The 19,398-nt window shown below is 44.8% G+C and overlaps 1 non-coding gene across 1 annotated transcript; it reads right to left on the bottom strand.

The window, feature by feature from the left end:
* Nucleotides 1-18,866: 18,866 nt before the first annotated feature.
* Nucleotides 18,867-18,940, bottom strand: Trnar-gcg. The gene has a single exon. It is a non-coding gene; the product is annotated as a tRNA-Arg (tRNA).
* Between the last annotated feature and the right edge of the window lie 458 nt (nt 18,941-19,398).

Genomic DNA, 19,398 nt, shown 5'->3' with positions numbered 1-19,398 from the left:
GAGTATCGTCACCATAAGCGGAATGCTGCAGAGTAGACTTTTTGCTCAACATTGTATTGGCTCGGAAATACTTCACATATGAATTTTAAAATAACTTAATTAAAACTTTTCAGCAAAAGGGCATGAAATGTACTTACTACAGAAAGTTTCCATCAGTTCGACCCCGCTCCCAGTTGTAAAATGGAGCTTTCAGACAAAAATTGCGATACATAGCTAATTGTACGGCAGTTACTGTACAAATGAGAGACTTCAGTATCTCATCAAAGTATTTGCAAATATATTCTCCCAAGTTCAATTCGATCGCTGTTCTTTCACCCTCCGATCAAAGTCACTACGTATGAATACTTAACCATTTCATTTTTTTGTGATCACTAATGAATAAACGATGCAGTGGAGATCATTCCTCTGTCTGGAAAATCTAGTTATATTTTGACTATGTATTATACTTAAACGAGATCGGACGTGCTCTGCATAATCATGAATGTATCGTGACTGTTTCTGAACTAAGAGCACAAGAGTCTTTGTTTTCTCAGTACTTTATGAGCGCCTTTTTCGTCCTTAGTCGACCTACTCGTCACATACCTAACCTGCGCACTTTGCAACATATGTTGGTATACTTCCGGCACTTTCAAATTAAATACTGTTTATTCATTTCGTGCCAACCACTTTCTTATCTGCTCTGTCGAGCGTAAAATTTCTCCTTCTCTTTTTGTCAGATATCTCGACTCTGCTAACTGTCGCGGTTGTAACAACATCGTGATCACTACCCCCTGCCTCTGTTCAGGCACTTTGGATATAGTCAAGTCTGTAGGCAAAGGTCTACTGTGCACTAATGGAAAACAATCGCAACAGGAAGGAGGTGATGTGCGACATAAACGAAAGTCGGAAGACGTGTTTCTACACTTGAAAGATGACGTCTGTTCAATTCTCGTGCCAGTCGCATAACAGTTTCGCTGGTAGCGTCACTCTGAGAATGCAAATCAGGTTTGCTTTTAAATACGCTGTAATGGTTGTAAGCGTTAGTTACCTTCGAGATTGGGCGTGGAGAGTTGATATAAGTCAAGAATGCCTTTAAGACCACAATGACGCCATTATCAACAGATCACTGTGTTTGAACGAGGTCGTCTAATTAGGCTACGAGGAGCTAGATATTCCTTCTGCGGTATCGCAGAAATACTTTGCTGGGATGTAATCATTGTACTTGACTGCTGGCAGCGGTGTTCGCGAGAATGTACAGTCGCAAGAAGACTGGGCTCCGGACGGCCACGAGACACTCCCGAGAGGGAAGACCACCGTTTTCGGCGTATGGCTCTGGCACATCGTAGTGCATCTGCAGCTGCAATTTGAGCAGCAGTTGGTATCACAGTCACACAACAAACTGTTCGAAATCTGTTACTACAAGGACAGCTCCGAGTTAGGCGCCTTGTAGAGAGCATTCCACTGACCCCAAACCACCGCCATTTGCGGCTTCAGTGGTATCAAGCGAGAGTTCATTGGAAGGTGGGGTGGAGGCCTATCGTGTTCTCTGATGAAAGCTGTTTGTGCGTCGGTGCCATGGTTATGTGTTGCTTAGGAGGAGACCAGAGGGTCTGCGACCAACCTCTCTGCATGCTGGACATACTGGACCTACACGTGGATTTATGGCCTGGGGTGCGATTTCGTATGGCAGCAGGGGCGCTCCAGTGGTTATCCCACACACCCTGACTGCAAATTTGTACGGCAATCGGGTGAATAGACCTGTTGTGCTGCCGTTCATGAACAGCATTCCATGGGGCGTTTTCCAATAGGTGAACGCTCGCTCACATACCTCTGTTGTAACCCAACGTGCTCTACAGGGCGTCGACACATTTCCTTGGGCTGCTCGATCACCAGATCTGTCTCCAGTCGAGCACATATGGCACATCATCGGACGACAACTCGAGTTTCATCCAGAAACAGCATTAACTGTCCCTGTAACTGTCCCTCCATGCCACAAACTGACATCCAGCACCTGTACAGCACAATGCATGTTTGCATGCTTGCATTCAGCATTCTGCCAGTTACACCGGTTATTAATATACCAGCATTTCACATTTGCAATGGCTTATCTCGCACTCAGACTAACCTCTGACCTTGCAATATTTCTTGTTGTTGTTGTGGTCTTCAGTCCTGAGACTGGTTTGATGCAGCTCTCCATGCTACTCTATCCTGTGCAAGCTTTTTCATCTCCCAGTACCTACTGCAACCTACATCCTTCTGAATCTGCTTAGTGTATTCATCTCTTGGTCTCCTTCTACGATTTTTACCCTCCACGCTGCCCTCCAATACTAAATTGGTGATCCCTTGATGCCTCAGAACATGTCCTACCAACCGATCCCTTCTTCTGGTCAAGTTGTGCCACAAACTTCTCTTCTCCCCAATCCTATTCAATACTTCCTCATTGCAATATTTATCACTTAAATATGTTACCTAGACAAACATATTCCTGAAATTCCATTACTGTAATTTTTTTGTTTTTGATGCTGCTATTTTTTCTGCAGCGTATTTCTGGTACTTATGGCCGCCGAACTACACTAGTGTGCAACGTATAAGGACGAAATTAACTTTCGCATGATGACTCATTGACAAGTAATATATAACTCGATGAAATCAGAGAAAGTAACTTAATGATATACGTTATCAAACGAGGAGAGATGACACTTTCATTCAATGGAAATAATTTCAAGGAAATCACCGCGATTTATGATGGTGTCCTGCACATTGCAAATGGCGGGACATAGTTCTTAATAGGGTGTGTGATCACCACGGACAGCAGTGTACGCTCTGCAACGTTCTCCCTTGCCACCAAAACGCGTGCTAAGGCGTTCTTATGGTAAGGGGTACATTTCCTCTATCAGCACGATTGAGAGCTGTTGTTTGTTCGTTGGTGTAGGGGGACGTGCTGCGGTACGCCTCCCCAAAGCATCCCGCGCGTGATCGATGGCATTTAAGTCGGGGGATAGGTCAGGCCGGTCCATTTGCCGAGTATACTCTCGTTCCCAGAGCTCTTCCTCCTGTGCTATTCGATGCGGTCACGAATCGTCATTCATGAGAATGAAGCCAGGGCTAAATTCACTCCTGAAAAATCACACCTGTTGAACGAGTACAGTGTCACGAAGATCTGAACGTCAACACACTCATGAAGCATCATGACGCCTGGACCATCGAAACGATCACGTCCGACAAAGTTTCTGGGTGCATTACCCCTCGTCATTTGAGGGCACTTCCCTAATTACTACTCACACCGAGTCTGCCCTCATCCGGAAAGAGCACGCGACCGAACTCCTCGTTGGTCCAGTACCTTGCTGATGGCACCATCGCGAACGTCGCCGCCCGTGTGCGGCTGTCAACGGAACCAACGTTCTGGTCGTCGGACAAAGAGGCTGCCCCCACGCAATCGGCGTGCCATTGTGGAGCGTGAGACTGTGTGCCTTGCAGTCCTGTTAAATGCGGTTGCAACTGCGCCCGCTGTTTGACGTGGATTCATTCTTGCCCATTGCGCAGTACATTTCCATCTACATTTAAACTCCGCAAGCCACCCAACGGTGTGTGGCGGAGGGCACTTTATGTGCCACTGTCATTACCTCCCTTTCCTGTTCCAGTCGCGTATGGTTCGCGGGAAGAACGACTGCCGGAAAGCCTCCGTGCGCGCTCGAATCTCTCTGATTTTACATTCTTGACCTCCTCTGGAGGTATAAGTTGGGGGAAACAATATATTCGATACCTCATCCAGAAACGCACCCTCTCGAAACCTGGACAGCAAGCTACACCGCGATGCAGAGCACCTCTCAAAAGTCTGTCACTTGAGTTTGCTAAACATCTCCGTAACGCTATCACGCTTACCAAATAACTCTGTGACGAAACGCGCCGCTCTTCTTTGGATCTTCTCGATCTCCTCCGACCTGGTACGGATCCCACACCGATGAGCAATACTCACGTATAAGTCGAACGAGTGTTTTGTAAGCCACCTCCTTTGTTGACGGACTACATTTTCTAAGGACTCTCCCAATGAATCTCAATCTGGCACCCGCCTTACCAACAATTAATTTTATATGATCATTCCTCTTCAAATCGTTTCGTACGCATACTCCCAGATATTTTACCGAAGTAACTGCTTCCAGTGTTGGTTCCGCTATCATATAATCATACAATAAAGGATCCTTCTTTCTCTGTATTCGCAAAACATTACATTTGTCTATGTTAAGGGTCAGTAGCCACTCCCTGCACCAAGTGCCTATCCACTGCAGATCTTCCTGCATTTCGCTGCAATTTTCTAATGCTGCAACTTCTCTGTATACTACAGCATCATCCGCGAAAAGCCACATGGAACTTCCGACACTATCTACTGGGTCATTTATATATATTGTGAAAAGCAATGGTCCCATAACACTCCCCTGTGGCACGCCAGAGGTTACTTTAACGTCTGTAGACGTCTCTCCATTGAGAACAACACGCTGTGTTCTGTTTGCTAAAAACTCTTCAACCCAGCCACGCAGCTGGTCTGATATTCCGTAGGCTCTTACTTTGTTTATCAGGCGACAGTGCGCAACTGTATCGAACGCCTTCCGGAAGTCAAGGAAAATGGCATCTACCTGGCAGCCTGTATCTAATATTTTCTGGGTCTCATGAACAAATAAAGCGAGTTGGGTCTCACATGATCGCTGTTTCCGGAATCCATGTTGATTCCTACAGAGTAGATTCTGGGTTTCCAGAAATGTCATGATACGCGAGCAAAAAACATGTTCTAAAATTCTACAACAGATCGATGTCAGAGATTTAGGCCTATAGTTTAGCGCATCTGCTCGACGACCCTTCTTGAAAACTGGTCGTCTGCTGTTGTACTTGTTCGAGGTCGACCACCTCCTACCCCTTAGGCAGCTGTGACCGTAATTAGGGACGCTCTTCATTCACATGAAGCGGTGCTGAGATCAATACCAAACACCTGGGCTACACTCATCGCATTTAGTCCTTCTTCTATTATTCTAATTATTCTTCACCGTGTGAAGTTATCCAGATGTCCTCAGACCATGTTGTAATGAAGAACAGCACCACAGTGCACCGTAACTGCTCTCTGATTCATACACACAGTTTTTTTCTACTCCTTCAGCGGCTTCGTGTTGCTTGGCAGACCAGTTACTATCCCACAAAAACAGTAACAAAAATGGCTAGCTTACAATAAAATGACATAAATAAGGTGACAGATAACAGCGGTCATAAATTATAGCATTCATAGAATGAGAAATTACAGGGTGTCACAAAAAGGTACGGCCAAACTTTCAGGAAACATTCCTCACACACAAATAAAGAAAAGATGTTATGTGGGCATGTGTCCGGAAACGCTTAATTTCCATGTTAGAGCTCATTTTAGTTTCGTCAGTATGTACTGTACTTCCTCGATTCACCGCCAGTTGGCCCAATTGAAGGAAGGTAATGTTGCAATTGTGCAATTACGTCATCAACACAGATTTTCTGTGAACGTTTGGGCAGGCATTCTTGGCGATGTCTTGATTGGGCCCCATGTTCTTCCACCTACGCTCAATGGAGCACGTTATCATGATTTCATACGGGATACTCTACCTGTGCTGCTAGAACATGTGCCTTCAAAAGTACGACACAACATGTGGTTCATGCACGATGGAGCTCCTGCACATTTCGGTCGAAGTGTTCGTACGCTTCTCAACAACAGATTCGGTGACCGATGGATTGGTAGAGGCGGACCAATTCCATGGCCTCCGCGCTCTCCTGACCTCAACCCTGTTGACTTTCATTTATGGGGGCATTTGAAAGCTCTTGTCTACGCAACCCCGGTACCAAATGTAGAGACTCTTCGTGCTCGTATTGTGGACGGCTGTGATACAATACGCCATTATCCAGGGCTGCATCAGCGCATCAGGGATTCCATGCGACGGAGAGTGGATGCATGTATCCTTGCTAAAGGAGGACATTTTGAACATTTCCTGTAAGTCACGCTGGTACGTTCTCTTGCTGTGTGTTTCCATTCCATGATTAATGTGAATTGAAGAGAAGTAATAAAATTAGCTCTAACATGGAAAGTAAGCGTTTCCGGACACATGTCCACATAGCATATTTTCTTCCTTTGTGTGTGAGGAATGTTTCCTGAAAGTTTGGCCGTACCTTTTTGTAATACCCTATATATTCAGTCTTTAGCATCGCGACATATTTAGCATGTTCAGTGTCGCCTTCAACTGGTGGCAGTTCAGCATGCACATTTGCTTCTTCTGCAGCCTGAGGTTCCTCATTATCATTTCCTAGACCCAAATTAATCGTTCAGTAAATCCTTGATGTTTATTCATTCCAGGGTAAATTACGTGGACAGAATAGCAGTCCCGAACAGACATCGCAAAGCCTTTCGCTGCCTTGTTATTTTTTGTCAGTTCCAGCCTTCTAAACGCATCCTTAGGGAGTTCAAGATCTTCCTTTATAACAGACACCAGATGTTTGCTGTCATATTCTTGTGTCTGCTGTACTACTAATTTATTTTTCATGTGTTACACCCATTTGGCGCTATAATTACGCTGACCTCACACCATGTGACGTCCACCTTTGTAGGCTCGACAAGGAGACCCTGGCAACATGCTCCAGCGCTTTCATTTATTGCCACCGACTTGTTAATACATTACATTTTTTACCTATATCGTCCTTAAATTTTACAGAGCAGGGTTGTTACTGAACATAGTTTTCGGAGCAAGTATTCAGTTCCACTTCACAGTAGTACCTGTCCTTCCCATAGACAGTTCCTCACAGCCTTTACCCGTGACTAATCCGGTGCTTCGATGTGACGTAGAGTGCGTGCAGTGTGTGGTATAATCTCCTTGTCTGTCCAGATAAGTGACCGCCTCTTTCGCGTCCCGCCAGTGAGCACACGCGCTCTCCACCGCGCCGATTGAACGGCGTTGCCTATGAGGACACCTTCCGCAGTTTACGAATGCCCCTCCAAGGGCATTTGCCAAAGTTCAACATGACTTGGAGTGTGTTCTACTAACTAACATGCACGAAAAGAATATATCTCGGATTTTGTCAAAATCCTTTGTTGTAACATAGTTCACACCCGTTTATTTGTTTTTTTTTTTTTTTCATTTCTGTGAGATGTCTACGCGGAATCTCGCCTGCTCTCGCTGTTCACTACATTTACTTGCGGCGGTAACATATTCCTGCCGCATGACTAATACTCTATAACCAATGTATGGTATGACAATTGTCAAGACTACAGAAAGAGAACAAACATTACAATGACCGGATGGACAGTTCATAATGTTGTGGAAAAAAAGAAGAAAAATTGGCCCAAGACACATTTGAACACGGCTCGCTCGCCCGCGTGATAGTCTAATACCATGACCACTTACCCACAACACCTTTGCTATTTCAGACCGCTCTTTATTGCACTTCTTGTTCTTAAACCGTTCACTGTTTCCATTTTGCTTTTTTTCATAGTTCAATACACATTTTTCCTGTTTTTGTGCATGATTTGTGTTCAGTTTTTGACGGACTGTCCACTGGGCCATCTTACCACTAAATCTGAAGGGTGTGAGATGGGGAGTTTCCTTGTTAAGTATAATTTCTAGGCTGCAGTTATTCCGCGTTGTTGATGATGTATTGGCAGAAGAGCCAACACCGTGTTGCTAGAGGAGGCCGAAACGCACGCGTTTAAGCTCACGCAGACTGGCGTGAGGTCTGGAACAAGGTAAAGTAATTATAGTAGCCAAAAATAGTACATAGCTTCTGGAATACTTAACTTTAATCCATAATTGGAGAACATCGCTCTTGATGATACATTAATAACAATTTCAATATAATCTGGTAATGGCGCCTTGCTAGGTCGTAGCAAATGACGTAGCTGAAGGCTATGCTAACTATCGTCTCGGCAAATGAGAGCGTATTTGTCAGTGTAGCATCGCTAGAAAAGTCGGCTGTACAACTGGGGCGAGTGCTAGTAAGTCTCTCTAGACCTGCCGTGTGGCAGCGCTCGGTCTGCAATCACTGACAGTGGCGACACGCGGGTCCGACGTATACTAATGGACCGCGGCCGATTTAAAGGCTACCACCTAGCAAGTGTGGTGTCTGGTGGTGACACCACAGTTGAAATTTCTGGGGAGTGATATTCTCAGTCCCTTTACAGTGTTGACAATCGGGTCCCATTCTTTGTGTATTAACTAGTAACATTCATCACAGTTCCCTGTAACACGGCTAGCCCAAAATTGAAAATACAATGTGATACCTAGGTAGCAGCTTCCACAGGTGCTGTGATGTGTCAAGTGGAGAACCACAGTTACACATGCCACAGCGCAGGCCCAAAAATCTGCAGCTCAGGAAGTCGGATACTTGACGTAGAGATATTCCACTGCCTGGAACCGGAGGATACCATCAGTCCCGGGTACGATAGTGCACTGCATTCACCCAGTAGGCGAAGCTGGCACTGTTCACCATTCCAATCAGTCGACTGCAGCGTAGTTACATTACTTAAGTAATGAAACACAGGAAATGGCTCTGAGCACTATGGGACTTAACATCTGAGGTCATCAGTCCCCTAGAACTTAGAACTACTTAAACCTAACTAACCTAAGGACTACACACCCATCCATGCACGAGGCAGGATTCGAACCTGCGACCGTAGCGGTCGTGCGGTTCCAGACTGAAGCGCCTAGAACCGCTCGGCCACACCGGCCGGCAAACACAGGAAAGAAATAAGCCATTTAGACCATTAAAAGACTATTATCTCTGTCACATAACTCTTCCACAAGAGCCGGCAAGGGGGGCCAAGCGGTTAAAGGCGCTACAGTCTGGAACCGCAGGACCGCTACGGTCGCAGGTTCGAATCCTGCCTCGGGCATGGATGTTTGTGATCTCCTTAGATTTACCCTGGCTGGTAAGCTACTGATCACTATACTACAGATTCCTGCACCGCCGCCAGGCAAGCTATCTTCGTATTTACTCCGTACCTCTTTTTGTGTACCGCTGAACCACATTCTTCCCTCTAAATCAAAGAACCACGCGTTACCACCAGATCTCTGGCATTTGCCAGACGCCGACCAAGTCCATTTAGCTCTGGATACTTTAGTGTAAGCTATCTAGAATTCTTGAACCTCGAATAATTTATGAAAACTGATCGACGTTCAATCTTAGAAAAATGACAACAATTAAAAATGTTCTTAAAGACAAAACGAAGTATACTGCGCCATATGATTTTTAAGATTATCGAAATACTAAAACAAATGATGCTGAAGCCGGCCGCTGTGACCGAGCGGTTCTAGGCGCTTCAGTCGCTGATGAGGACAATGCTTCGACATTTAATTGTCTCACTCGTCTTAATGAACAGAAGCAAATATGTAGGCGGATGGAACGAAAAAGGAAGAAATCTGTTTTATATCGGATATGTCTGAGAACAGAGTCAGCTTGAGTGCTGTACCTCCTCGGCTGCTGTTTGGTTAGCGACCATCTGTTGTGGATGCAGTCGAGAAAGCCAATTATTGTGATGACCAAATGAGACAATCAGGAAAATAAAAGTTTATTTTTCAAGTTCAGAGTTTGTTGCTCAAGTCTTGCACTTAACACACAGCACTTAACGCTCGGCAACCGGCACACGCGCAGTGCTTGTGAATAAGTGTGTGTGTGTGTGTGTTGGGGTTTATGGGCGCTAACATCGAGGTCATCAGCGCCCTGACACACATTAAAAGGAACGAATGTGGACAGACCTAAGAAAACTGAAACACACACGCAAAGAAAGCAGGAAAAGAAAGAAAATGCTATATAAGAAAGTAAAACCGAAGGAAAGGGAAAACAGAGCAACAAGAATGCCACTGAAATTGTCACTGGCTGGCTACTGACATAAAATATGGGCGAGCTTGTCACACAGTGAGCAAATTAAAATCCTCTCCCTAAAATCTTTGTAAAAACATTTGACATGGCACAGAACTTTAAAACTTTAACCACATTCGTCCGAGTGTTGCCTAAAAGAGTTGGCAGGTCCGCTGGCAAGGCAGCCGCGGCCCGCTGGTCAGAAAATAAAACGCAATCCAATAAAACGTGGCGCACAGTGACCTGGACGCCGCAAGCACCACACATTGGAGAGTCCTCTCGCCGGAGCAGGAAGCCATGCGTCATAGGGCTGTGGCCTATTCGAAGCCGAGTGAGGAGAACCTCGTCCCGTCGATGGGGCTGAAAGGAAGTACACCACACACGCGTTGTGGGCTTGACTAGACGGAGCTTATTGTCAGTCACTTCCAGCCACTCATCCTCCCACCGACACATGACTCGTGAGCTGAACAGCGAGGTGAGTGCGTGCAAGGGGATAGCACACTGAGATACGTGTGGATCGAGACACGCCTCCTTGGCTGCGAGATCTGCCCTTTCATTCCCAGCAATGCCGACATGCCCCGGAACCCAGCAGAAAGCTACAACCTTCCCCAGTCGCTGTAGTCGGAGGAGGGCATCCTGGATGGTCTGGACTACTTTATCTGCCGGATACAAATGGTGCAATGATTGAAGGGCACTGAGTGAATCGGAACAGACAAAAAATGTAGGAGAGGAAGAATGTCCCATCAGCTCCAGCGCCCGCAAGATCGCAGAGAATTCTGCATCAAAGACAGTAAAAGTCGGAGGCAGTCGGACCTTGAGGACACGATCCGGAAAAACAACTGAGCAACCAACGGAATTCCCTTGTTTCGACCCATCCGTAAAAACAGTTACGTAGTCGTGGTGCTCAGATAAAATAGCTGAAAATGCTGCATTAAAAACGGTGGCAGGAATGCAATCTCTCTTGTACTGCAATAAATCTAAAATCACTCCGGGCCTCTTCAGTAACCAGGGTGGCAGGCGGTTAAAACCCTGGATTTGGGGTTGTACAGACTCCACACCGAGCGACTCTAGCACACGTTGCACACGGATCCCAAATGGCAACGTAGCCCGGCGACGGTGGGAAAAAAGGCGGTCCAGAGGTGGATGGGCAACAAGGCGGTGAGCAGGCGAGCTGGGAGCTGCAAGAAACTTACAAGCCTGGCGCACCAGCAGGAGCTGCCGCCGGATGGTAAGTGGCGGTTCGCCAGTCTCAGCACAGAGGCTGGGTATGGGACTGGTCCGATAAGCACCCGTGGCCAGTCGAATCCCAGCATGGTGGACAGCGTCAAGGATCTGCAAATAAGACGGCCATGCTGACCCATATACTGTGCACCCATAGTCCAGCCGTGAACGCACAAAAGCCCGATAAAACTGAAGGAGACGCGCCCTGTCCGCTCCCCAAGACCTGTGGCTGAGGCACTTGAGGATGTTCAGTGCCTTCAGGGTTCTGGCTTTCAAGTCACGTAGGTGTGGCAGCCATGACAACCTAGAGTCAAAAATTAGGCCCAGAAACCGCACTGTGTCTCTAAATTGTAGGACAGCATCCCCCATATGCAAGGCAGGCAAAGTAAAAAGACGACGAGAACGATTAAAATGAACACAAACACACTTATCGGCAGAAAACCGAAAACCTGTCTTTGCAGCCCACTCCTCTAACCGCCGCACTGTGAGCTGCAACTGACGGCTCACGGTTGCAACACCGGAGGAGGAACAGAAAACAGCAAAGTCGTCCACAAACAAGGAGCACTGTACTGGACTCCTCACCGTAGACGTTATACTGTTGATGGCTATGGCAAAGAGGGTAACGCTTAAAACACTGCCCTGGGGAACACCGTTCTCTTGCTCAAAGCGATCAGACAGTGTGTTACCAACGCGGGTCCGAAAAAACCGCTGAGACAGGAAAGACCGAATGAAAATGGGGAGGCGGCCACGAAAGCCCCATTGATGCAGTTGTCCAAGAATACAGTGTCTCCAAGTAGTATCATATGCCTTACTGATATCAAAGAAGATACCAATATAGTGATGCTGACGGAGGAAAGCCTGCTGAATAGCCGCCTCTAGGAGGGTCAGGTTGTCGACCGTGGACCGAAATTTTCGGAATCCACACTGAAAGCGGCTAAGGAGCTGTCTAGTCTCTAACAGCCAGACCAGACGACGGTTAACCATCCGTTCCAGGGTCTTTCCGACACAGCTTGTCAAGGCGATACTACGATAACTACTGGGACATGTGCGGTCCTTTCCTGGTTTGAGGAGAGTTGTGAATAACAATGATTCTATTTTCCCCATTATTCTTCGAAGTCAAGCTCTCAAGCTCTACCCAGTAAACAAACTGTCTTCCTAAGTATTGCTGTGATGCGCAAGAATAAAACAAATGAAAGACGTCCAACAGAGTCTGGTCCGCGTCGTAGCAACAGACTGCTGTTAGATGCTAAGCGGTAAGCTTGACCAAGGACGGCGATGCCTAAAGTTTGTCGGTTTTTGGTGATTCTATGTGCTGCAGCTGTTGCTGTACGATTGGTCAGCGTCAGCTACCGCGAAAGAGGTAACAGGAACTCCACAGTGACTACTGCTTCTGAAATGTCTGTGAGTGAGATCGGAAATAGCGGCATAGTTCAGACCGACACAGATACGGTCCAGAACAACGAGCTATCACCTCTGGATATTTTCAGAGAGCTTGTGAAAGACAAGTTGAAGGTGTTATGAGACTCTATCCTACATCAGTTCTTGTGACTGTTTGCCATTGCTGTTACATTTAATGCATTAGTTATTATTAATTGGACCTTCCATTTTATTCCAAGGATGATTTTATTTGGTGTCTCGTAATAGCTATAAAAGTTTTGTAGAAGTGGGGTGGCAAATGGAGGCATTATCTCCACCATCCTGTTAATTTGCATCATCAACTACGTTTTAATGTTGGAATTTTCACAAGGCACATGACAAGTTTCGCTTACCATCCCCCAAACAGTGATTGGTGCCATTGTGTCAGTCCATGATTTGGTTTAGTATGTTCTATATTGTAATTGAATGTACTCTCACTGCACAATTTTTATTCCAAGAATGATTTTATTTGGTGTCTCGTAATAGCTATAAAAGTTTTGTAGAAGTGGGGTGGCAAATGGAGGCATTATCTCCACCGTCCTGTTAATTCGCATCATCAACTACGTTTTAATGTTGGAATTTTCACAAGGCACATGACAAGTTTCGCTTACCATCCCCCAAACAGTGATTGGTGCCATTGTGTCAGTCCATGATTTGGTTTAGTATGTTCTATATTGTAATTGAATGTACTCTCACTGCACAATTTTTATCACGAATACAACAAAATTCTTAGTCAGCTGGTGACGTGTTCTATAGATCTCTGCAGCACACTATTCGCCACAAACAGAAAGAAATCAGCTTGGCTCAGACTGCAGTGAGCGGACATCACTGCATGCATGTTCTTTTTGTAACCATTGTGAGACTCTACTCACAGGTGGCCATGGAGGAATTGGAACAGGTATCATGTCATCAGTCATCAGATTATTAACCAGTGATGAAATGTCCACTCTCTTTTGAATCCCAAGTAAATAGGAACCTTCTCACAAAGTAACGTTAGATGATATCAAAATTTATCCAACACACAAAAATTAAGTGCAGAGCGTTCATGCACGCAGTAGTAGCACACAAGGAAATGGCTTGGAAGCGTGCATTGCATTTCTTCCTCTCATATCAACGCCCTTGTTTTAGTATGAATTGAGTAAATAAACACAAAAAACTAAAGTTTCTAAGAAGCATATAAGTCATTTCCTCTTCTCAAAAATGGCTCTGAGCACTATGGGACTCAACTGCTGAGGTCATTAGTCCCCTAGAACTTAGAACCAGTTAAACCTAACTAACCTAAAGACATCACAAACATCCATGCCCGAGGGAGGATTCGAACCTGCGACCGTAGCGGTCTTGCGGTTCCAGACTGCAGCGCCTTTAACCGCACGGCCACTTCGGCCGGCCCTCTTCTCATATCATAGCTTTTATTTTAGTATGAAGTGAAAAAATACACAGTTTAGGATTCTGAAGCATAATGCTTGTCGTAGGCCCTATCGGAAACGTAAAAAGCAGAGAGCCCTCCATTCTCTTGTCCAACTCTGTTTCCTTTCATACATTACTACCGCTCGCAGAATCTTGTTTAAGGACTTGCGGGCATCATCAAGTTATTCAGCCTTATCTTACTGTGCTAGTTACGGCATGGAAGAAAATGCAACAACGACGGGTTCCCCTAGAGCAGTGGAGATATTTGCGTATGTCTGTATTCAGCAATGACTACCAGCTGCCACAACACTTTACATTATTCATGCGGCAGGCAGAAACTGTGAGTAAGTCGTCTGGAGACGGACGGAAACGTCAAATGAACGTCGCTTTCCGAGTCATATTCAATCAGAAATGAGGTGTTATTAAGGTAGTTGAGTGTTCTAGCAATTACACTTTGATAATTCCCATATGAGTATTTCGATAGCTATAAGAACCCGTTAGTGTGAAACCATCGGGAACTACACTAATATCAAACTGCAATAACTCGAGACAATACATGGTCTCTTCCCTTCGCTGGGTAACATCTCACACTTATTTAGGATTCTCTCTCGGCCGGCCGGTGTGGCCGTGCGGTTATAGGCGCTTCAGTCTGGAACCGCGTGACCGCTACGGCCGCAGGTTCGAATCCTGCCTCGGGCATGGATGTGTGTGATGTCCTTAGGTTAGTTAGGTTTAAGTAGTTCTAAGTTCTAGAGGACTGATGACTACAGATGTTAAGTCCCATAGTGCTCTGAGCCATTTGAACCATTTTTGATTCTCTCTGTCCCAGGCGTAATGCAAATGGAACTTCACATTCATGAGGCGCTTTCCGGTATTCTTGACAAACATCAGCCACAGTAACAAATGTGTGATGATAATGGTACAGTTTGTCAGTGGATGCTGTGATGTTATGCTGTCAAACTGCTTACAGTAACGTTAATGGTGGCGCATATAATCTAGCGCTGACTACCTGAGTAAAGATAGTGTGGTGGCGTCTTCGCTTCTCTTTATCTGGCATCAGCTTGAGTAATCTGATTTAACGAACATAGTTCTCCATTCACGAGCTGCTAATGATACAATATCACTATAGAGATCACCGTGCGGGTATTACATTAACTCTGCAGTGAATTCCTTGACAAATATTACCATCAGCTACGCAGCTGAAATGACTCACTAAACAGGTACTCCGTTGCACTTGGTTAAGTGATCAGCTCGCTGCAATCCGGCTTCTACTGTTCGTAAATAGTTGTATACTGACCATTCGTTATTTGACTAAATATACGCTACAATTATGATTCGCATGTATATGACATGGGTTAGCGCCATCACAAAGCAATGACTAAGGAATGGATGCCGTTGAAGTCCCGTTACATTGATGGCAAGACAAATGTTTGCAAATCACCTGTATTGCCTCAAAAAACAATTGCATCTTAAAAATCGAAAGACAAATCTCCACACTGCCACAGGGCGTAGAAATACGGCAACGGCGGCAGAGGAAAATTAGTTCCCGACCGGGGTTCGCACATGAATCCGCTGCTTACAAGGCAGACGCGCTGACCATTGTACGATCGTGACACAACGGCCAACCTTCCTGCAGGACCTATTTACACACGCTCCTCGTCAGACGCAAATTCCCTTATTTGGCGCATACCATATACGCGGTGTCCACCCATCCATTATTCCACTCGACGATGACGTGCGGCTAGCACTGAAAACTTTCGATGGCCCGTCGAGACCTGAATAATTATACAGAATGTTTCAGGAGGAATAGTAAATTTTTTAGGAGTTGGTAGTGTGGTAGTATAGACAAATTGCAGAAAAAGTACCATATAACATGTGTCCAATTTTTCTTGAGTACATACAGCTGGGTGCAACGCAATTTCGTTTCGTTTATTGATCTTTAAAGGACCCAGTCGTCTACACATCCTTGAAAATGAGGTTCCAGCATTATTGAAAGAGGTTCCGTTGGCTACAAGAATGCGTATGTTCCTCCAGCATGACGGGGCTCTTGCTAATTCTAGTCATCAGGTGACACATCATCCAAACCTAATATTTCCCGGAAGATGGATCAGTGGATATGGGCACTTTTCTTGACCATCAAGGTCCCAGGATCTCATCCCTTTGGATTTTTGCCTGTGGGGTATTTAAAACGCGAAGTCTACATGTTGTTGTTGTTGTGGTCTTCAGTCCTGAGACTGGTTTGATGCAGCTCTCCATGCTACTCTATCCTGTGCAAGCTTTTTCATCTCCCAGTACCTACTGCAACCTACATCCTTCTGAATCTGCTTAGTGTATTCATCTCTTGGTCTCCCTCTACGATTTTTACCCTCCACGCTGCCCTCCAGTACTAAATTGGTGATCCCTTGATGCCTCAGAACATGTCCTACCAACCGATCCCTTCTTCTGGTCAAGTTGTGCCACAAACTTCTCTTCTCCCCAATCCTATTCAATACTTCCTCATTAGTTATGTGATCTACCCATCTAATCTTCAGCATTCTTCTATAGTACCACATTTCGAAAGCTTCTATTCTCTTCTTGTCCAAACTATTTATCGTCCATGTTTCACTTCCATACATGGCTACACTCCATACGAATACTTTCAGAAATGACTTCCTGACACTTAAATCAATACTGGATGTTAACAAATTTCTCTTCTTCAGGAACGCTTTCCTTGCCATTGCCAGCCTACATTTTATATCCTCTCTACTTCGACCATCATCAGTTATTTTGCTCCCCAAATAGCAAAACTCCTTAACTACTTTAAGTGCCTCATTTCCTAATCTAATTCCCTCAGCATCACCCGACTTAATTAGACTACATTCCATTATCCTTGTTTTGCTTTTGTTGATGTTCATCTTATATCCTCCTTTCAAGACACTGTCCATTCCATTCAACTGCTCTTCCAAGTCCTTTGCTGTCTCTGACAGAATTACAATGTTATCGGCGAACCTCAAAGTTTTTATTTCTTCTCCATGAATATTAATACCTACTCCGAATTTTTCTTTTGTTTCCTTTACTGCTTGCTCAATATACAGATTGAACAACATCGGGGAGAGGCTACAACCCTGTCTTACTCCCTTCCCACCCACTGCTTCCCTTTCATGTCCCTCGACTCTTATAACTGCCATCTGGTTTCTGTACAAATTGTAAATAGCCTTTCGCTCCCTGTATTTTACCCCTGCCACCTTTAGAATTTGAAAGAGAGTATTCCAGTCAACATTGTCAAAAGCTTTCTCTAAGTCTACAAATGCTAGAAACGTAGGTTTGCCTTTCCTTAATCTTTCTTCTAAGATAAGTCGTAAGGTCAGTATTGCCTCACGTGTTCCAGTGTTTCTACGGAATCCAAACTGATCTTCCCCGAGGTTGGCTTCTACTAGTTTTTCCATTCGTCTGTAAAGAATTCGTGTTAGTATTTTGCAGCTGTGACTTATTAAGCTGATAGTTCGGTAATTTTCACATCTGTCAACACCTGCTTTCTTTGGGATTGGAATTATTATATTCTTCTTGAAGTCTGAGGGTATTTCGCCTGTTTCATACATCTTGCTCACCAGCTGGTAGAGTTTTGTCAGGACTGCCTCTCCCACGGCCGTCAGTAGTTCCAATGGAATATTGTCTACTCCGGGGGCCTTGTTTCGACTCAGGTCTTTCAGTGCCCTGTCAAACTCTTCACGCAGTATCGTATCTCCCATTTCATCTTCATCTACATCCTCTTCCATTTCCATAATATTGTCCTCAAGTACATCGCCCTTGTATAGACCCTCTATATACTCCTTCCACCTTTCTGCTTTCCCTTCTTTGCTTAGAACTGGGTTTCCATCTGAGCTCTTGATATTCATACGAGTCGTTCTCTTATCTCCAAAGGTCTCTTTAATTTTCCTGTAGGCAGTATCTATCTTACCCCTAGTGAGATACGCCTCTACATCCTTACATTTGTCCTCTAGCCATCCCTGCTTAGCCATTTTGCACTTCCTGTCGATCTCATTTTTGAGACGTTTGTATTCCTTTTTGCCTGTTTCACTTACTGCATTTTTATATTTTCTCCTTTCATCAATTAAATTCAATATTTCTTCTGTTACCCAAGGATTTCTACTAGCCCTCGTCTTTTTACCTACTTGATCCTCTGCTGCCTTCACTACTTCATCCCTCAAAGCTACCCATTCTTCTTCTACTGTATTTATTTCCCCCATTCCTGTCAATTGCTCCCTTATGCTCTCCCTGAATCTCTGTACAACCTCTGGTTCTTTTAGTTTATCCAGGTCCCATCTCCTTAAATTCCCACCTTTTTGCAGTTTCTTCAGTTTTAATCTACAGGTCATAACCAATAGATTGTGGTCAGAGTCCACATCTGCCCCTGGAAATGTCTTACAATTTAAAACCTGATTCCTAAATCTCTGTCTTACTATTATATAATCTATCTGATACCTTTTAGTATCTACATAGAAAAAGTAAACCAAAGACCGATTTGATCGTTCGGGTTATGAATAGTGCAGCCCTCATAAAAGAACGCAAAGACGACCTCAGAAGAGCTACACGTGGTGCTATCAAGAGAAGTCAAATGTGCGTTGAAGTTGGTGGGGGGATTTTTGAAAATCAACTTTGAACGTCCTCATTTGCCTTTCCTTTGAGTTTGTTAGGGTAGCATACTAACAGCTGTACTCTGTACTCAATGGAAAGTGGACACATTAATATGGAATTTTTTATGCAATTCGTCTATACTACCAACTGCTAAAATATCTACTGTTCCACCCGACACACCCTGTATATGCATATATGTGTAGTGTCTGTTCTTTCGGACATCTCCGAAATAAAATAAAAGACTCCACGAATCCGCGTTCGAACTTAGGCAGGCACAAATTTTCATTTGTGTTTTACAGCCCTGTGACAGCCTGGACATCTGTCCTTCTATATTTAAGGTTGTCCGTTTCGATTCGTAGTGTCTGTTCTTTGGGACATGTCCGGCCCGAGACTCGAACTCGGGACCCTTGCTTTTCGCGGGCAAGTGCTCTACCAACTGAGCTACCCAAGCACGAGTCACGACCCGTCCTCACGTCTTCAATTCCGCCAGTACCTCGTCTCCTACCTTCCACAGTTTTAATCTGCCAGGAAGTTTCATATCAACGCACACTCCGCTGCAGAGTGAAAATCTCATTCTGACGTCGTGATGTTTCTGTAGTAAGTTGAATTTAATTTGTATCAGTACAGTGTAAATTTTAATTGCGTTTTCCATTAGTTTATTGAACACAGCAGTAATCATCAAAGAGAAATTAATCAGCAAGAGTATATTCTTTCACAATATCTGAAATACACGGAGCGAAAGGCTATTTACAATTTGTACAGAAACCAGATGGCAGTTATAAGAGTCGAGGGACATGAAAGGGAAGCAGTGGTTGGGAGGGGAGTAAGACAGGGTTGTAGCCTCTCCCCGATGTTATTCAATCTGTATATTGAGCAAGCAATGAAGGAAACAAAAGAAAAATTCGGAGT

Source organism: Schistocerca piceifrons, chromosome 3 (assembly GCF_021461385.2).
Source record: "Schistocerca piceifrons isolate TAMUIC-IGC-003096 chromosome 3, iqSchPice1.1, whole genome shotgun sequence".
NCBI lineage: Eukaryota > Metazoa > Arthropoda > Insecta > Orthoptera > Acrididae > Schistocerca > Schistocerca piceifrons.
Note: the sequence above shows the minus strand (reverse complement) of the source record. Positions and strands in the feature narration are given on the sequence as shown.